At 48.7% G+C, this 17,688-nt stretch overlaps 2 long non-coding RNA genes across 3 annotated transcripts in view; one reads left to right on the forward strand and one right to left on the reverse strand.

Moving 5' to 3' along the window:
• Positions 1-17,688, forward strand: part of LOC111095828 — a 140,829-nt gene that overhangs the window by 85,513 nt on the left and 37,628 nt on the right. The gene's annotated exons all lie outside the window — the stretch shown is intronic.
• LOC111095827 overlaps positions 16,391-17,688 on the reverse strand; it is a 43,300-nt gene continuing 42,002 nt past the window's right edge. For both annotated transcript variants that reach the window (XR_005359261.1, XR_005359260.1), the window contains one exon: positions 16,391-16,953. This is a non-coding gene — a long non-coding RNA (uncharacterized LOC111095827). The remainder of the gene's footprint in view (positions 16,954-17,688) is intronic.

Raw genomic sequence — 17,688 nt, forward strand, 5'->3', positions numbered from 1 at the left:
AAATTCTGTTCGGATCGTGTCTTTACATTGTAAGAAGCAATCAATTGGTAGTGTAGAGTAGAAGGGGGTGTCAGATTTAGGAGGAGAATGTGGATAGGCTAATATTTTATTCTTCTGTGAGTAACAGACACTCAAAAAAACAGTGGGTTAAATAAGTTTAAAATTTGGAAATAATCTCCCCAATACCAGTGTGGGTGCCCTACTCCATGGAGTTTTCAGGGTCTGAGGGTCCTATTCCTGAGACATAACTCTCATCTCCCAGTCTGAAATGAAGCTCCAGCTGTCACATTCACCTTCCAAGTGACAAAGTGAAGATGGGAGAAGGGGTGTACTAGTTGGGGTTCTGCAGTCTTTTAAAGAAAGTTTCCCAAAGTTGCCACGTGAAAGTTGCACTGGGAGAAATTTGGCCACAAGCCCGCACCTAGCTGTGAGGAAAACTGAGAAATGTAGTCATACTTCTGAGCAACCATATGTCCAATTAACGATTCCATTACTAAGAATATTACAAATATTGTGGGATGACTATCCGTCTGTGCCACAATGTGACATAGTTCCTTGGAGAATGGGATAAGGAATAAAGAAATGCAGTAAAATTGTTGAGTATCTAGATCTTACTGTTTCAGTGCAACTAGCAAGAGTTGGGGTTTATGCCAGGTGAATTTAGCAGAGGAGGAGAACAAGGGAGCTAAGGGTATGTGCCAGGGAGAGATTAGAGTGGTGTGGTTTGGAATCACAGCTGGGTAACAAGGAATGCAAAGACAAGAAAAATGGGAAGAAGTTTTAGCCAAAAAAATGAGAAGTTGATGCAGGGAAATCCTGGATGGGTTTGGAATAATCTTAAGGTAGAGACACTAGAGTAGTGAGGGGAAGAGTAGGCCTGGTGACCTGATTGTGGGCTGGTGGTACAGTTATAGGAAATGACAAAGTCTAGAGCATGAGTGAAATTGGAGGGAAAGTCCCCACTTCATTGAAAGGGGAGAGTTCAAGGATGTGGAAAGGCTGCGTGTGTGTGTGCCATCCATGTGACAATTAAGTGCCAAGAGCAATGCCAGGAATGGGAAAGGGGGTGACTGGCACAAAATGACCAGGAGGTGGATAGGTAACTGCTCCAGGGGCCTTCAGAGGGGCAGGAGATTTAGAGAAAGGAAGGATGGAGGAGAGGAGGCTGGAAAGCAGGAATGAAGAAAAGACGAATATTCGCCATGCTCCACACTGTGGGATACCACTGGTCACTACTCGGAGGGGTTCCTGGAAAGCACAGGTGGGGGGCAGAGGCAGGATTTGGAGATGAGATCTTTCAGAGAAAAGCTTGAACATCCTCTGTAGGGGATTTTGCCAATGATGACATGTGTCCTCCATGAATCCTGGAGGACATGTGGAGGGCCTCAGGGGTCTGGGAAGGGGGGAGATTGGATAGCATTTGTACCGGAACATTTTCACATGGGGGTGTGAGCCGAATGGGAAGGGAGGTGAACAGTGTCATAGGGTCTTATAAGATCAGCCCTGGAAGGATTTAGGGAAGACAGATCATCAGTGCTATATGTAGCCTCCTTCAGGGATCTGTCCTCCCAGCAGTGCCATCCCAGCAGGGTAGGGTGTCTTACCAGGGACAGATGGGGCTCTAGAAACTTCCCTTAAATCTTCCGAGGGTCATGTTGCAGCCACAGGAGGGCTGTTCAACAGTGATTGGGCCTAGCTTTGGCAGCTGGTACCCCTCATAGAGTTTAGGGGGTGGTCTTGCAGCAGGGGCAGGGGCTGGGCAGTCAAAGCAGGATAATCCTTTTTGGGATTATCTCGATAGATGCCAAATGAAAACACATCTGGCAACTGGCAATACCTATTCCTGATTTAAATTCAGAATAGAGGGGCGCTTCCTTCACATTGAAATTAAAGCCAACATCATGCTTAAAAATTATGAAAGCATTTTTGTTAAAGTCAAAAATATGAAAAGGAGGACCACTATCATGACAATTATTCAGTGTTTTTTTGGAGACAATGATGTACATACTAGTAAAAAGATATACATATTGAACAGGAAGTTGCAAAATAACTATTTTTAGATATGAGCGTAAATCTGGAAAACCTAAGAGAAGCACTTAGAAAACTATTAATGACTAGAAAAGAATTTAGCCAAGTGGTTGGCTAAAAAAATTTTAGAATATAAAATTCAATAGCTCTCTTTTATACCAACAATACAGGGTAGAAAGCGTAATGGAAGAAAAACTTCCATTCATAGTGACAAAGAAGATAAAAAATCCATGAATAAATATTACAAGAGAGGGGTAGGGCCTGTAGGAAGAAAGACCTGAAATTCTAATGAGATTTCTTAAGTTGAAAAAGTGGAAAGATACACTGATCTTTCATAAAACCATTCAACTTTGTTAATTGCATCAATCCTCCCAAATTTAAAGTGTATATTCATCATGATCCCTATCAAAACACAAATGGGATTTTTTGGAGGGGTTTGACAATAGTGCTGAAGTTTCTCTAGAAAAGAAGCCATGCAAAATAGCTAAGACAAGTGTAAAGAAGGTTTTAAATAGTGAGATATTAAGATAGTGTCAGAAATTAAAATGTGTTATGAAGCTGAAATACTCTAAGTATTTGCATCTAGAGTAGGAATAGAAATACAGAGTCCAGGGACACTTGGGTGACTCAGTAGTTGAGCATCTGCCTTTGGTTCAGGTCATGATCTTGGGGTCCCGGGACAGAGTCCTTCATCGGGCTCCCTGCGTGGAGCCTGCTTCTCCCTCTGCCTGTGTCTCTGCTTCTCTTTCTCTGTCTCTCATGAATAAATAAATAAAATGTTTAAAAAAAGGAAATACAGAGTCCAGAGATAAACCCCAATACATTATGGGAACTTAGAATATGCTGAAAGTGGCATTTCAATGAAGTAGTGGTGGATTATTTTTAAATGAATGCTGGTGGATTATTTTAAAAGGAGGACTGAGGCCCCTGGCTGGTCATTGGGGTTGGGGGGGACACCCCGGAGATCTACCTACTGTCTACTTGTGTGGCTGCAGACTGGCAGCCCGAGCCAGCATTGTGGATCGTGAAACATTAATGGTAGAAGAGTTGGATTGGTTTCTGACCTCTCCTCACTGGGAGGTTCTATATTTGGGAAATCCTCTGTACAAAGGTCATTTTTTTTTAAAGATTTTATTTATTTATTCATGAGAATGCACAGGGAGGAGAGAGAGGGGCAGAGACAGGCAGAGGGAGAAGCAGGCTTCATGCAGGGAGCCTGATGTGGGACTCGATCCAGGGTCTCCAGGATCACACCCTGGGCTGCAGGCGGCGCTAAACTGCTGAGCCACCAGGGCTGCCCCAAAGGTCATTTTTGAGCTGACGTGTGGGGGAAAAGAAGGAAGAACTTTAGACCATCAGAGACTGAGTGATACCAGGAAGCAAAGGGGTGGATGTGGCTGGAGCACGGTAAGCTGAGCGGAGCAGAAGAGGGATGTGAGAGCTTCCAGATCTCAGGGGCAGGGCAGCCAGATCACGCCAGGGCTGCAGGCTACTGCAAAGAGTTTGGATTTTATTCATAAGTGCACGAGAAGATCCTGGCAGGCTGTAAGCTGTTGGTGGGGGATGACATAATCCGATTTGTACTTTTGAAAAGATCACTATAAAATGGTTAAGATGGTCAATTTTATGTCATGTGTATTTTATGATTTTTAAAAATGCTAATGTAAGAAAAGGTCAGTGTTCTGGCGTAGAATAGTTACTACTCCTTGAGGGACCGGTTTTCATTGTCCAGTTCACCACCACGACCTTAGCACCACCCAGCCAGTTTTATTCATCTATGCAAGCTTCTTGGCCCATATATGCAATCTGCACATACATTTGTGATTGAAGCCCTTGTCTTACAACAAAATCAATTCCAGAAGGATAAAAGATTCAAACCTAAAAATTATACACGGAAGGGGCACCTGATTGGCTCAGTTGGTGGAGCATGTGACTCTTGATCTCGGGGTTATGAGTTCAAGCCCCATGTAGGACGTCATGGAAACTCACTTACGGTTTCAACAAGTCTAAAAATCCCCAATAGGTGTTGTTTATTGAGCATGTGCAATGTGCCAGGCCCTGTGAGAAGCACTTTCTATATTGCCTTGTTTATTCTCACAATGGTATATATACTCACAGAAAGTCTTATTTCACTTTTTTTTTAATAGGGAAAATGGAGGCACCTGGGTGGCTCAGTTGGTTGAGCGTCTGATTCTTGATTTCAGCTTGGGTTGTGATCTCCAGGTTGTGAGATTGAGGCCTGTGTCGGGCTCCCTGCTCAGGATAGAGTCGGCTTGGCCCTCTCTCTCTGCTCCTCCTCCCACTCATGCTCTCTCTCTCTCTCATTCTCTCTCTCTCTCAAATAAGTAAATAAATAAAATCCATATATAAAAAAATAGTGGTGCCTGGGTGGCTTAGTTGATTAAGCAACTGCCTTTGGCTTAGGTCATGATCCCAGGGTCCTGGGATTGAGCCCCGTGTTGGGCCCCCCGTTTAGTGGGGACTCTGCTTCTCCCTCTGCTGCTCCCCCTGCTTGTGTACACACACTCTCTCTCTCAAATAGATAAAATCTTTAAAGAAATTTTAAAAATTAAAAAATAAAGAAAATGGAGCTCAGAGTAGTTAAGTTCCTCATCCAAAGTCACGAAGTTGATAAAAGGGAAAACTGAAATTTGATCACAGGACATAAGCCCAGTGTCTGGTTTGCTCACCCAGATCCACTCTTCATCCTTCTTCCCCAGCGTTGAACCCTGGAGAACAGGACTTAGGACTTTGACCAATGAGCTCCCTTGACTTCTTGTTGGGTCTTGCAGTGGAAGGCTCTGGAAGATGGCTGGTAGAGAGTGAGTCAGGATACTTATTCCTCCCGCCCCCACTGGTTGCCCCCAGTGGACTGTGCCTCTCCTGCCAGCCACACCCCACAGGACTTGTCATTGTCCTCTGTCTCTGGCTTCCCTCTCTTGCCCCTTCTGGCCTATGAGTGGTAATGGCCCCCTGCCACTCTGGGTCCTTGTTGGTTTCCTCAAGGCTGCTCACAACTTTAGTCAACAGTCCCAGTGGTGAACCTTCCACCCACCACCTTGCTTTTGGTGCACCCTGTTCCCTGCTGGGACCCCTAGCAATCCAGATCTCATTCTGAAGCCTAGACTCTTTCTTAGCAGGGGTCACATTGGCATAGAGGGAGTGGGAATGAGTCAGGGGACAGTGAGTGGTCTGATGGAGGGGGCTTGGCCGGGCCAATCTTAAGAGGTCAGATGTGGAGAGTGTCGATTATAGGGCTGAGACATTTCCAGAGTGTCCCAGCTTTCAGATGACCAGAACCACCTGGTTGTCGGCCAGTGTGGCAGATTCCCGAGGGCAGCCCTGGCCTGGCTGGGATGATTGAGTGTGTGCGGCATTTGGGCTGGGTGTGGGAGAGAGGGCACAGCTGGGATTGGTGGGTCGGACTGGGAAATGCTTCTAACAACTCTAGTTTGAAGTGCACCCTTTTTCTTCTGGGGCATTTCCTGTGTGCCTCAGAAAGATCTTCCACACCTCCCCCCTGCCCCCCAGGCCCCTGCAACCTTTTCTCACTGGCTGTAGCATTCCAGAAAAATCTCAGCCCAAGATTGATGGCTTCATAACCTGCCCGGAGTCCTTGTGCTACCGCAGCCGCGTCATGAATCACCGATGCCACATCACCCCACTCCCGCCACAGAGGACCCGAAGGACACTCCCGGGCTGCACGGGCACTGGCACTGCTCTGCTTGCCGGATGCGGGGGCCGTGGCCGTGAGGACGGGGGAGGACACGCCGCAGGCAGGGGACACGTGGCTTTCGGGGTGACAGGACCCAGCAGCTGTGAATCAGGCAGTTTGGGGAAGGTCTCATCAAAGTGGTCAGATCTGCCCATCTCCACGTCTCCCCGGTGTTTGTGTAAGAGTCATTACGATCACCACGAGCGTAATTAGTGGCCATTTCAACTCACTGAACCAGGTGCTTGTGTGAAACCAGGCTCAATGTACATTTGCTCCTTTCATCTTCTGGGCAGAAATGCGAATCAGCCCTGTCTCCCCATGGTAGGTCCGAGGGAGCCAGTGGCTCCGAGCAGGAAAGCAGAGCTGTGAGCGTGGCTGTGATTCCAAAGCCCGGGCTCTTTCTAGTAGGCCTCATGGCCACCAAAGGGAGTGCCACCTGGAGTGCCACCTGGAGTGCCACATGGCAGAGGGCTCTCTCCCACCCTGTTTCTGCAGGGGCTTCCACTGGAGAAGGGGGCTCCCCAGCCCGAGGAAAGACTTGAGTTTGAGTTCATGTCCCAGGGCTACTGTAACCAAGTGCCATGAATTGGACGACTTACCAACAGCTAAGTTTGTGGCCTCTCAGGTCCAGAGGCTGGCCGATGGAGAGCGAGGTGTCACGGGCCCGATCCCTCCGAAGGCCTGGGGGAAGCCTCTGCTCCATGCCTTGCTTTCGCTTGGGGAGATTGTTGGCTTGTGGCCACACAACTCCAGTCCTCATATGGCGCTCTCCGTCCCTGTGTTTGCATCTTGTGTCCAAGTTCCTTATAAGGACATTTTTTTAAAAAGATCTTATTTATTTATTCATGAGAGAAACAGACTGAGAGAGAGGCAGAGACAGGCAGAGAGAGAAGTAGGCTCCACGCAGGGAGCCTGATGTGGGACTCGATCCCTGGTCTCCAGGATCAGGCCCTGGGCTGAAGACGGCGCTAAACCGCTGAGCCACCCGGGCTTCCCTGTTTTTGTTTTTATTTTTTATTTATTTTTATTTATATTTTTTATTGGTGTTCAATTTGCCAACATATAGCATAACACCCAGTGCTCATCCCATCAAGTGCCCCTTGCCCACCCAGTCACCCCCACCCCCCTGCCCACTTCCCTTTCTACCACCCCTTGTTCGTTTCCCAAAGTTAGGAGTCTCTCATGTTCTGTCTCCCTTTCTGATATTTCTGTTTTTGTTTTTAAAATAAGGATCTCAGTCTTTTTTTTTCTTTTTTTTTTTTTTTTAAAGATTTTATTTATTTATTCATGATAGTCACAGAGAGAGAGAGAGAGGCTCAGAGACACAGGCAGAGGGAGAAGCAGGCTCCGTGCACCGGGAGCCCGACGTGGGATTCGATCCCGGGTCTCCAGGATCGCGCCCTGGGCCAAAGGCAGGCGCCAAACCGCTGCGCCACCCAGGGATCCCTCTTTTTTTTTTTTTTAAGGATCTCAGTCTTAATGAATTAAGGCCTGCCCTGAGGACCTCATGGTAACTTGATGATCTACAAAGACCCTATTTCCAAATAAGGTCATATTGACAGGTACCAGTGGTTAGGACCTCAACATCCTTTCGGGGGACACAATTCAACTTGTAACAGGTCCTCTCACATATGCCCAGGCTGCCCTGCCAAGACACAGGCCTCTCAAGCATGGGCTTAGGTCTCCAGCCACGAGAAGATCGTCAAGAGGATGGTAAGAACATGGGCATGCAGGCGGAGGGGGAGCAGGGCCTCCTTTGAGGGGCGGGGAGCAGGGAATGAGAAGTGAAGAAAAGCAGCACATCCGTGTGCCCTTTGCTGTCCTTGAGGAGAGCTAGTTCCCTGAGAGGCTCTGGGGCCTCACGAACTCCTGCGCATCTCTGTTTTCCGAAATGAGGGTTTGCAGCGGAGGCCCCGTGGAAGCACACAGATGACTATTAGCGATAGCAGCTCACAAGCACTGTACCTGAGCCCCGGCTCAGCGAGTGCCAGACAGCCCTCTTGGGGGGATGGGGGGGTCTCCCAGCAAAGAGGGCCCGGCTCCACCAGCAGGCTCGTATCTCTCCCTGCCCAAGAGCCCAGGCCACTCAAAATCCCGGCAGATACAGATCAATTCTGGGGCAGCAGAGAGGAAACCGATCAGTCGAGGAAGAGAGGGGCCTGCTTGGAGATTAGCAGATCTAAGGGAGAAAAAAATTAACAGCGGCTAATTCAGTCACACTTAATTTAAAATCTTCTCGCTAAGAGGTTTAATCTAGATTGAATAAAGCAGGATCTGTGCATTTGTCAGTAACTGGAAAAGTCTCGAAATCGTGTGGGAGTTGGGGACGGTCCCGTTTCCTTATTTTCTGCATACCTCTCGCCCTGCTGATTATGGCTGGAGTGCCCGTGGCTGTGAGAGGTTTTGCATGTGATGACAATATTGGATAAACAAGGAAGCAGCGTATTTGCATACCAATGATGGATTCAAGTGTTCATGCCACCGATTCACTCTTCACGCACTATTCATTCAACAAACATTTAATAAGCGACTGCTATGTGCTGGGCGCTGCGGCCGTGTGGGGCGTCACAGTTTGAATGCATTAGAATTTCTTCCCCTCAAGTGCTGTTGGTCAAGAGGACAGAATTGTAAATGATAAAACCAGCACTCAGACTCATGAGTCCTCCAGCAGGTGTTTGAGTCATGTGCTTTGGCAAACATGGGAGAGAGACCGTTAATTCGGGCAGGGGGACACAATGCTGGTGGGAAAAGGAGTCACAGAAGAAGTGATATGGGAGCTGTGCTTTGAAGGACGAGTAGAGTTTTCCAGGGAGACACAACCTGTTTTTATTTTCCCTTTGACAGTGGAGGGCCAGCAGTGTCGTGTAAGGAGTAACATTTCCAAGGATCCAGGTTGTCACCGGCAGAACCACGATCCAAGCCCACCTGTTCCATTCCAGAGGTGACACTCGCTCTGTGATTTCCATGTTTTCCAGCGCCCTGAAGCGGCGGTGTGGGGAAGCTGGGGCCAGAGGCACCCAGAGAAGATCCCTCCAGAGCAGCTGTGATGCCGAATGCCCAGGGGAGCTGGGAGAGGCTGCGGGCTCAGGGTGCTCGGCAGGCCGCGGGCGCCACCCCGGCAGCCCCTCTGGCATGTGGTGGTGATGAGCAGTCATCCTCCCGGCTGCATTTCTTCCTCTAACAACTGAACTGATTAGAAGCAAACTTCGACTTGATTAGTGATTATTGTCTCAGTGCAGCCGTGGCTCGAAGCCTGCTCATTTTGGAGAGGGGAGGGATGTTTTGGGGGAAAAAAAAAAAAAAAAGAAACAACTGCAAGCAGGCATCTCATTGCCTGAGTGAAATGCAGGCTCATCTCAGCCCCTCCCCACATCTGGCCCTTCTCCGCTTTGCTTCTAAACTAGTGTCTTTTCCTGGGTGAGGGCTGGGTGGGCAGGGCTGAGCTGAGTCCTTCCCTGAGCCACCCCCCACCCCCACCCATGCCGAGAGGCCCTGCAAGCAGCAGCATCTGGAGCGCAGGCCAACCACCCACTGAGTCTAGTCGCAGAAGCCGGAACGTACCCTGCACCAAGCCTTTGGGCATAGAACATCTGCTCAGGCTGTAGTTGAAGACCAGCTTGGGTCCTACCACTGACAGCCCATGGCTCCTTGGGAAAGTTGCCTGACCTCTGTGCCTCGACTTCCTTATTATTTTAAGGCTATGGAGAGACCCACTGGAGATCAAGTCAATAATGCAGTAGGTTCATCATTGTTGTGACATTCAATACAGAGATCCCAGCTTGGCTTCTGAGGATCTGTGTGGCCTAGGGCACCCTCTCCACATCTCTGGGCTTCAGAGAGATATTGCACTTGTTTGGTAAGAGAGATACTACATGGAGCTCATGGGGTTTATTCAGATTAAACAAGGCAGGGAATGTGATATGCCCTCTGCAGGCAGGATGCACAAGACACTGTAGGTGGATGGGTGTTGAGTCGTACTGAACACAGTCACCCAGCCAAAACTCAGGCCAGAGGTCCCTGGGACCAGGGTCCTGGTGTGCTAGTCACTGTGGGGGTTGTAGGGTATTGGGAGGTGTGGTCTCCATCCTGGAGAAGTTCAACCAAAAGGACAGAGATAGACGGCCTCAAGACTTGAGGGTTTCCAAACTCCGGCCAACGAGCAAGGCCACGCCTGCTGCTTACGCTCTGAAGGGAGTGGGGGAAGGTGTGAACAGTGTGCACAAGGCTGATGAGGGGCTTCTGGGCAGGATCAGAACATGCTGCAACAGGGCAAGCCTCAAGGAGAGTGGGAGGCAAGAGGGAACATTTTACTGAGTGCCTGGAGTCGGGTGTGTGCCTGACTCATCCCTCCCTTCAGCCTCCCAAGGGGCAGCGCTAGCCCAGCATGGTGGCTAAAGGACCCAGAGATTTCCAGAATGGCTTGAGTTCAGTCAGTGGGCACGGAGCTGGGATCTGCTCTGCTCCCAAACCTGTGTTCTGGCCACTGTAAAGGGGTGTATTTTCCTGCTTACAGTACAGTTCTAAGTGACCTCCTTTCTACCAGGCTTTGGGGCCGTGGGCCTGCGCCAACCTGAAGCATCGGGTCTCCGAATGAGACTCAGCCACCTCGCTTGTATCCTCACTCCCTTCTTCCCGCACTGCAGCGCCGGGCACTGAGCAGGTGCTCACTAACTACCTATTTGCTGCACACGGACTGTAATAACCCAAACAGACATCACTGGCTGGCTGTTGTCCCTCCAGAAAGAGGCATTTGCGGCATTTTTTTAGAGCATAGAGAGGTGGGGTCCCTGAGCTCTAAATCCATGACTCATGTCCCAAGGGGGGTCCGACACTGACCCAGGACCAGAGTCGTTGCTCAGGCTCGCAGCCACTGGTCTCCTGCACACTCTTGTCTGTCGCATCACCTCATCTCCTCATTCTCTTGTGCCCTGCCTCTTGGCCCTGGATGTCCTTTTTCTCTTCAGGCAACTCTTAGCATTTGTTGACTCTCATTCCCTTTCCCTGACTCCCTCTCTGCTTTGGGCCTGTCCCTAGGGGCCATGAGCATGGCCCAGAGCCTCAGGGCAGAAGCCGACTGTGAGCTGGGCTGTGTGTGGGTGGCAAGTCAGGCTGGCCCAGAGCCCAGGGAGCTAGAACAAGTACCAGGTGGGGTGTCCCTCAGCCCAGCTGCACACTAGCCGTGTGACCTCGGGAGGGGCATGTAGACTCGGAGCCTTACTTTTATCCTCATTCCGCCTTCGCATTGAACTACAGTGAGAGTCCGATAAGGCCACGCCAGACCCTGCCACGTAGGGGACAGAGCACCGGAGTCGTCATCACACCTCGATTCACACTCTGGCTCTGCTGTGTGACTTTGGCCAACACGCAAAGCCTGAGTCTCTGTTTCTGTATCTGCAAAAGTAACTCTCGTACAGGCTCGCAGTGAGGATTTAGTGCGGCAGCTACAGAAAAGTGCTCATAAATGCTGAAGCTCTGGTCTTGGTGGCAGCTTTGTGGACGGTGCCCCAAGCTATCCTCTGTCACAGCTTCCTCCCCGGGAAAGGGCTGGCCACTTTCCCAAAGTCGCCTATAAAGGTGCCCTTCCTCCCTTGCCTTCCCCTTGGGACTCCGTGCCGTCTCCTCCTCCCAGTCACCTTCCCTGCCAGGCTCTGCCCACCTCACCCCAGGGGTGTCCCCGTGGAGCAGGTCCCATCCGTGTCTGAGAGTCAAGGGTCTGGCCATGTTGGGTTTGTCCACATACTCCTGGCAGCCAGGCCGCTGATTTATCTCCCGATGCTCTCTTTGCCATCTGTTTTTATATTGCTTTCAGCACAAGATAAGTGGCTCCCATACAGCGCTGAGCTTCAGAGATTGCAAAGTTCATGAGTTTGCAGAATTTATGATAAGGCAGAGAATTGTCTTAGTGCATCATTCATGTGCGCAAGGTCCAGAACGAAATGCTGCTCCTTCCAGATGTTTCCTTCTTTCCTCCCGTCCCTTCCTCAGGAGGCGGGATGGCCCGCCAGCAGCCCGGGCACTCGCGCCTGGACCTCAGGAGCGCTCACTTCCTTACTGGCTTCTGCAGGAAGGCAGTAGAGAGCATCTCTCTGCAGGGAGGAGGAGGAGGAGGAAGAGAAGGAGGGGAAGGAAAAAAAGGCAGGAGGTGACCAATCACCATACTGTGTCCTCCAAGGGTCGTTGGTTGAAAACAGGTGTTGGGCACCTGTGAAAAGCATTGTCCATGGTTCTATTTCCCTTTGAATTTTTGTTTGGGAATATATTTCACCACCTAGAGTGGATATGTATCATCAATTATAAATGTGCCTTCAAAAGACCACAGATGATTGTTTCAAGAGGATATTTCTCTACTCCACTTGCAGTCACTGCCTTTCGGAGCTTCATTATATCATTCATTATTGTGTTAGAGCGCAGAGAATAGAGATACGGACGAGGAGTCTGTGAGGTGCCTTATGCTCTGCAGAAGGGGATCCCTGTATTTCAGGTAGAGGAAGGCTTTGGAGGACATTCCTTGGTCTGATTGGTGGGAGTAGGAGCCAGTCGGGTAAGAAGGGTGAGAGAGAGCATCCTGAGCATCTCATGCAAAGATACAGAGGCAGCAGAGGACGTGGCTCGTTCCGGAACTACGTGTGGTTGATCATGGCCTGAGTGAAGTGAACCTATGGCAAATGTGCAGAAAGAGATGGAAAAGTCAGCTTGTATGGTGCCTTGGTGCCATGCTAAGGATGTTGCACTCCATCCACGGTGAGCCACTAGAGGTGTGCAGGTATGGATGTGAATCAAGCTACCATTGACTGAGTGCTTCCTCTGTGCCAGGTATTAAAATGTTCTTTATAGATATTATTTCTCATTTGTATCTCATAGCAACTCTGTAAGATAGGTCTTATCATGCCCATTTTACAGAGGAGAAGATTGAGATAAGCTACTTGATTAAGGTTGCACAACAAGTGGCAGAGCTGGGATTTGGGTCTTTCTGACACAAGCCCTGTCTTGTTGTTCTCTTCCACCTCCAAGCTCTATCCATCCATCCCTTTAAGATGGTGAGCATCCTAATGTCATACCTCAGAACCCTGGGTGTAGGGCCTATAAGTTACAGCAAGGTCATGCCGCGGGAGGACCAGGATGGAACAGGCTCTGAGTTAGGATGGCATGCTGCGTGTGCTAACTTGGCAGGCCACAGCTCCGTGAGTAGTTGGCAGCAGTGAGGACAAGTTCAAGTGAAAGCAGCACACGTGTTCAACACAGGGGCAAAGGTGTCTGCAACGTGTGTGAAAGTCCTGGTAGACAAGCCGTGGGGCTCTAGGAGCTAGACGCTCAGTATATATATAGGACATATCTCATGTGTGTACTTTGTGTCTGGGACCAGCTGACCCGTTCACACGGTTCCCTTATTTCCTGTGATAACCCAGACTTCTCATGCTGTTTCTGGTGTCATTAGGTCTTTAAGGGGTCTTGGCTCAAAGCAGTCTGCCCTTATTTTCTGGGCTTTGACTATGACTTTCCCCCTCTATCCCAGAAATCCACCCGTGGCCCTTGGATGGCACCCTGACACCTTGGACCCCAGGGCTCTTCCACCTGTGTGCATCTCCATGGGCCACCTCTCACACAGTTGCCTTTGCCTTATAGATGACCAAGACAAAGTCAAAGGACAGGCTGTGACAGAGGAGTTGGAACAAAAAAGTCCTGGACCCTGGAGAGGAAGGTGGTCAGAGACATATGATCAGAAGAGGTATTTGTGGGTCAGAGGTGGAGCCTCCTTCTCAAACCACAGCCCCACATCTGAGTGTGGTGGGAGTAGCGCACTGAGGGGCCAGCATGCTCTACTGCTCAGGAGCAGGGGCCAGAGGCAGAGCTGAGCCCAGATTCCAGGGGAAAGTCTGAGTCAGAGTGGACCTGAAAATCCTTGGATCGGTCCTGGTGCTGAAACAACCATTGTCAGCATAATGCACATTTCTGGGACCCCTGGTGCCTCTATCTTCTAGGAATATAGACCCCCAGCAAATTCTTGTGGGAGATAAGCAAGCAGGGCCCCATAATGTGGGTAAAAATCCCTAGTGATGTCTTTGTGATAGGAAAGGGGCACAGAGAAGGACAGCTAGGGTGACACAGAGGTCTGAGGGGAAAGGGAGTGAGCTGAGGCTTCTGGAGCATCTGTGCTGGCCCCTGCTCAGCCTGAAGTCAGCCCCACATGCAGTGGTGGGGGTTAGCCCCTCTCTCATCGGTGAGCAAACGGGGCTCTGCAGCGTTAATGGCCTCAGCCACTGTCATGACAGTTGTCAGAGGCAGTCTCGCGATTGAACTCGGGTCTGACTCTGAGATTCACACTTTAAACCCCTGGATGTGGCTTCTGAGTGTCTCAGCAGGTCTGAGTTGTAACACTGGCTCTAGCTTCAGCATTGCTTGATATTTCTCAGGGGTATTTACATTTTAATGATGAGCTCTTGAAAAGAGAAAATCCATCATAACTCAAATAGCAGAAGTTTGACTTCCTAATAGGATTTTTGGAGAGGGTTTTTTTTTTTTTTTTCCTCTCAGTTGTGTTAAATCTGTGCTGTCCGATACAGTACCTACTAGGCACGTGTGGCTCTTGAAGAATTGAAATGTGGTCAGTCTGGATTGATGTGAGTTCTAAGTGTAAAATACAAACCAGAGTCGGAAGAGTTACTGTAAAGAAATCATGTAAAAATATCTCATTCATATTTTTTAATATTGACTACATGTTGAAATGATAAAAATCTTGGATATGTTGGGTTGAATAACATAGCTTATTAGAATTAATTTTATCCACTTGGTTTCATCTTTATTTCTGTGACTACCAGAACAATTTAAATCACATGGTGGTTCGCATCATGCTTCCATTGGACATCTTACTATCCTATATTCCTATATTCTTTATTTCCATCAATCAAAACATATTAATGGTGACTACTCTTTATTGGAGATTTATTGTGTTCCAGGAGTCTACATAGTTAACATATAATTGACACATATAATGTATAAATATTATCATCCCCATTTTAAAGATGAAGGGGGAAGAATCAGATTAGTTAAACCCCAGGTCGCTCAGTGAGTAATAGCCCAGCACACGGTCACATGGTCACAGGTGGGTGCAAATCTAATTTCTGTCACTTATTAGTTGATGCCTTTGTGCACAGCACTTGACTTCTTTCTGTGCCTCAGTTTCCTGTTCTGCACTTGGAGATAAAAGCCAAGTAAGCTTAACTAGATAAGTTAGCAGAATTCAGTAACTTCTTACATGTTAAGCACTTTCCAATACCTGACACATATAAAAACAAATGGTGATTAGCTATTATTATCTTCAAGTGACCAGAACTGGGATCTAAATCCACTTTGCTCAATACTCTTTCCATGAGACGGACTATGGGTCATCTTTCACTTGCTAGGCATACCCCTTGGATGCTGTGGGGTTTGTAACAAAAATGAGGAGCAGGGCGTGCCCTCAGGGGACTCACAGTCTAGTAGAGAAGATTAGAAACAAATACAAAAAATGGGTAGAAAGAGGTAAATGGTAACAACAAAAACAATGATGCTGCAAGGACATAAAGTGAAGTGAGAGCTCAAATGAGGACAAGATCCCCTTGACTTGGAGGCAACCAGAGGGGACTTCCTGGAGAAGGTGGTATTTGAGCAGGACCTTAAAAATGCATGGGATAGTGTTAGGCAAAAAGGTGGGTGAAAGCATTACTGTTAAAGGAAACAGTAGAAGCAAAAGTGGCTTGGAGGATGGGTAGGAATTGCCTCGTGCTGGAGTGTGGATTTGTGGCGAGTGATACGTGAGACAGTCAGAGTGGCGATGGCTCCCGGAGGGCCAGCAATGCCAGCCTAAGGAGTTTGTCTGTCAAAGGCTAGTTTTCACGCTACACACGGCAGATGGTTCTCTGAACAAGGGTGCCCAGCCAGGGGGACGAGTGGAGGTGGAACCCATGCCTCCCTCCCCTCCAGCGAGACATGTCCTTCAGCGGTGGGGACATGCCTTCTCCCGTTTATCCAAAGGTGCCTGAGCCCCGTGAGCATTGTCGCCAGTTTACTCCTCCACCAGACTTGCTGACCACTGGCAGCCCAGGTGTCACCTTGTCCATCCTTAGCTCCTGCAGCCATCGAAAGTCTCCTCTCCTGCCCCATCCATGCAGAGAGCCTCCCAGAAATAGGGCTCTCCCTCTGTCCTGTGACCATAAATGACAACGCTGTCTCCAGATGCTCGGGTTTCTATACTGGTCATCATTGCTGATGATCTCAGATGTCCCGGGACCACGGCAGGAGGAGCTGCTGGGTGACTTCCCAGAGCCCCAGGCTCCTTCAGGTAGAAGGTCAGATGCCAGTGTCTGCTGTGGTGACCCCAACACCAGCCCCGCCCCCACAAGGCCAAACAGGGAAACGGCACCTCGGCTGTCACCTCCCAGGGAGCTCGGCTCTCTTAAATTGAGTTACTCACTGCTCCGAACTTTGCTGTCATCATTTCCTTCTGCAGCCTATTAAAACTCTATCCCTCTGACTAATGTAGCTGAACACACCGCTCCCACTCTGTTCTCCTGCCAGCAGCATCTGTACAAAAAAATCAGCTTTGTCAGGCAGGCTTCTCATTCCTTCTTCCTCCCTCACCCCCCTCCCCTCCTCTCCTCTCCCCTCCTCTGCTCTCTTTTCCAAGGGTCCACTCAGGAGCTGTCATCCCCCAAATATTCCAGAAACCTCCCCATGCCCTTGGGCTGTCCTCAGCCTGGATTTCAGGACTCAGGAGCACATTGCTTGTCTCTCAGCCTGGCAGGAGGCAAGATCCTCACCCAGCTGCCATCTCCCCCAGCCCATATGGGCAAACAATATGCTTTCTATAGAAGCCCTTGTAGGTTTGGTCCAGCTCGGTGCACCCGCTTTCCAGCCCTGCCTGACAGTGCTTGCGTGGGAGAGATATAGGAACAAATCAGACAGTTTGTTGACATGTTCAACACATGTGGCTTGGCACTGGTTCAGACGGAATGTGTTCAGGTGTGTGTGAAGTATGTTTTCAATTTGCAACCTCGATGTCATGCCTGTACACATCATGGACACATAGGCCCTCTAAACACAGAGCCACAAAATTTCAAAGCCAGCAGGCAGCAGTCTCCTTTGTAGATGCTGCCTTCTTCATCTATTGCCTGCTTTCTCTGATTTTCATGGAATTCTGTGCTGGTGAATTCTGGGGGTGTTGGCCACAGACCCTGCGGGAAAAGATAAGGGGCATGTCAGGAATGAGCCAGGCTGGGGGAGATGGAGGCATTTTGCAAATGTCGCAGAGTAGAGGGCATGAAAATATTGCTTCCATCTGAAGATTTTTTCTTTTCTTGTTTTTTTTTTTTTTAAATATGTCTCATCTAAAGATAGAGGCTGACTAATGTCCACAGCAGAAAATAAGAACAAGCAAATTTGTCAACTAGAATCCTGTTTGTGCTTCTATTGCCCAGGTCAATCATTTCGCTAATTAGTTAATTCATTCCTTCATTGATTTATTCACTTATTCATTCATTTGACATCAATTTATTTTTTAAAACTAACATTTTTTTCTGATTATAATAGTAATGCATATTCATTGCAGAAATTTGGAAAATCCATTAAAGTACAAAGAGGAAATGAAAATCACCTTTTCCTCTCAACCCCAAGCTAATGACTGTTTAATATTTTGGTGCATTTTCTTCCTGAAAGATATCCCAGATGGGGCTGGGTCCCTCAGACACCCTTGCTTCTCGTCCCTGAGCAAGAGTCGGCACTTGGACACCCTCCCTCCCCAGAGTGAATCTGTCTCCACAAAGTAGAAAAGGAAAATGAAGATTTTGCCAGAGTTTTCAGGCAGAGGCAAAGGAGAAGGATACAATATATATTGCACCGCAAAATTTAATAAAAATCTCCGTTAGACATGTGAGTTCTTTGCCATGCCCCCAATTCCCACCAACTGTCAG

Source organism: Canis lupus, chromosome 5 (assembly GCF_011100685.1).
Source record: "Canis lupus familiaris isolate Mischka breed German Shepherd chromosome 5, alternate assembly UU_Cfam_GSD_1.0, whole genome shotgun sequence".
Taxonomy (NCBI): domain Eukaryota; kingdom Metazoa; phylum Chordata; class Mammalia; order Carnivora; family Canidae; genus Canis; species Canis lupus.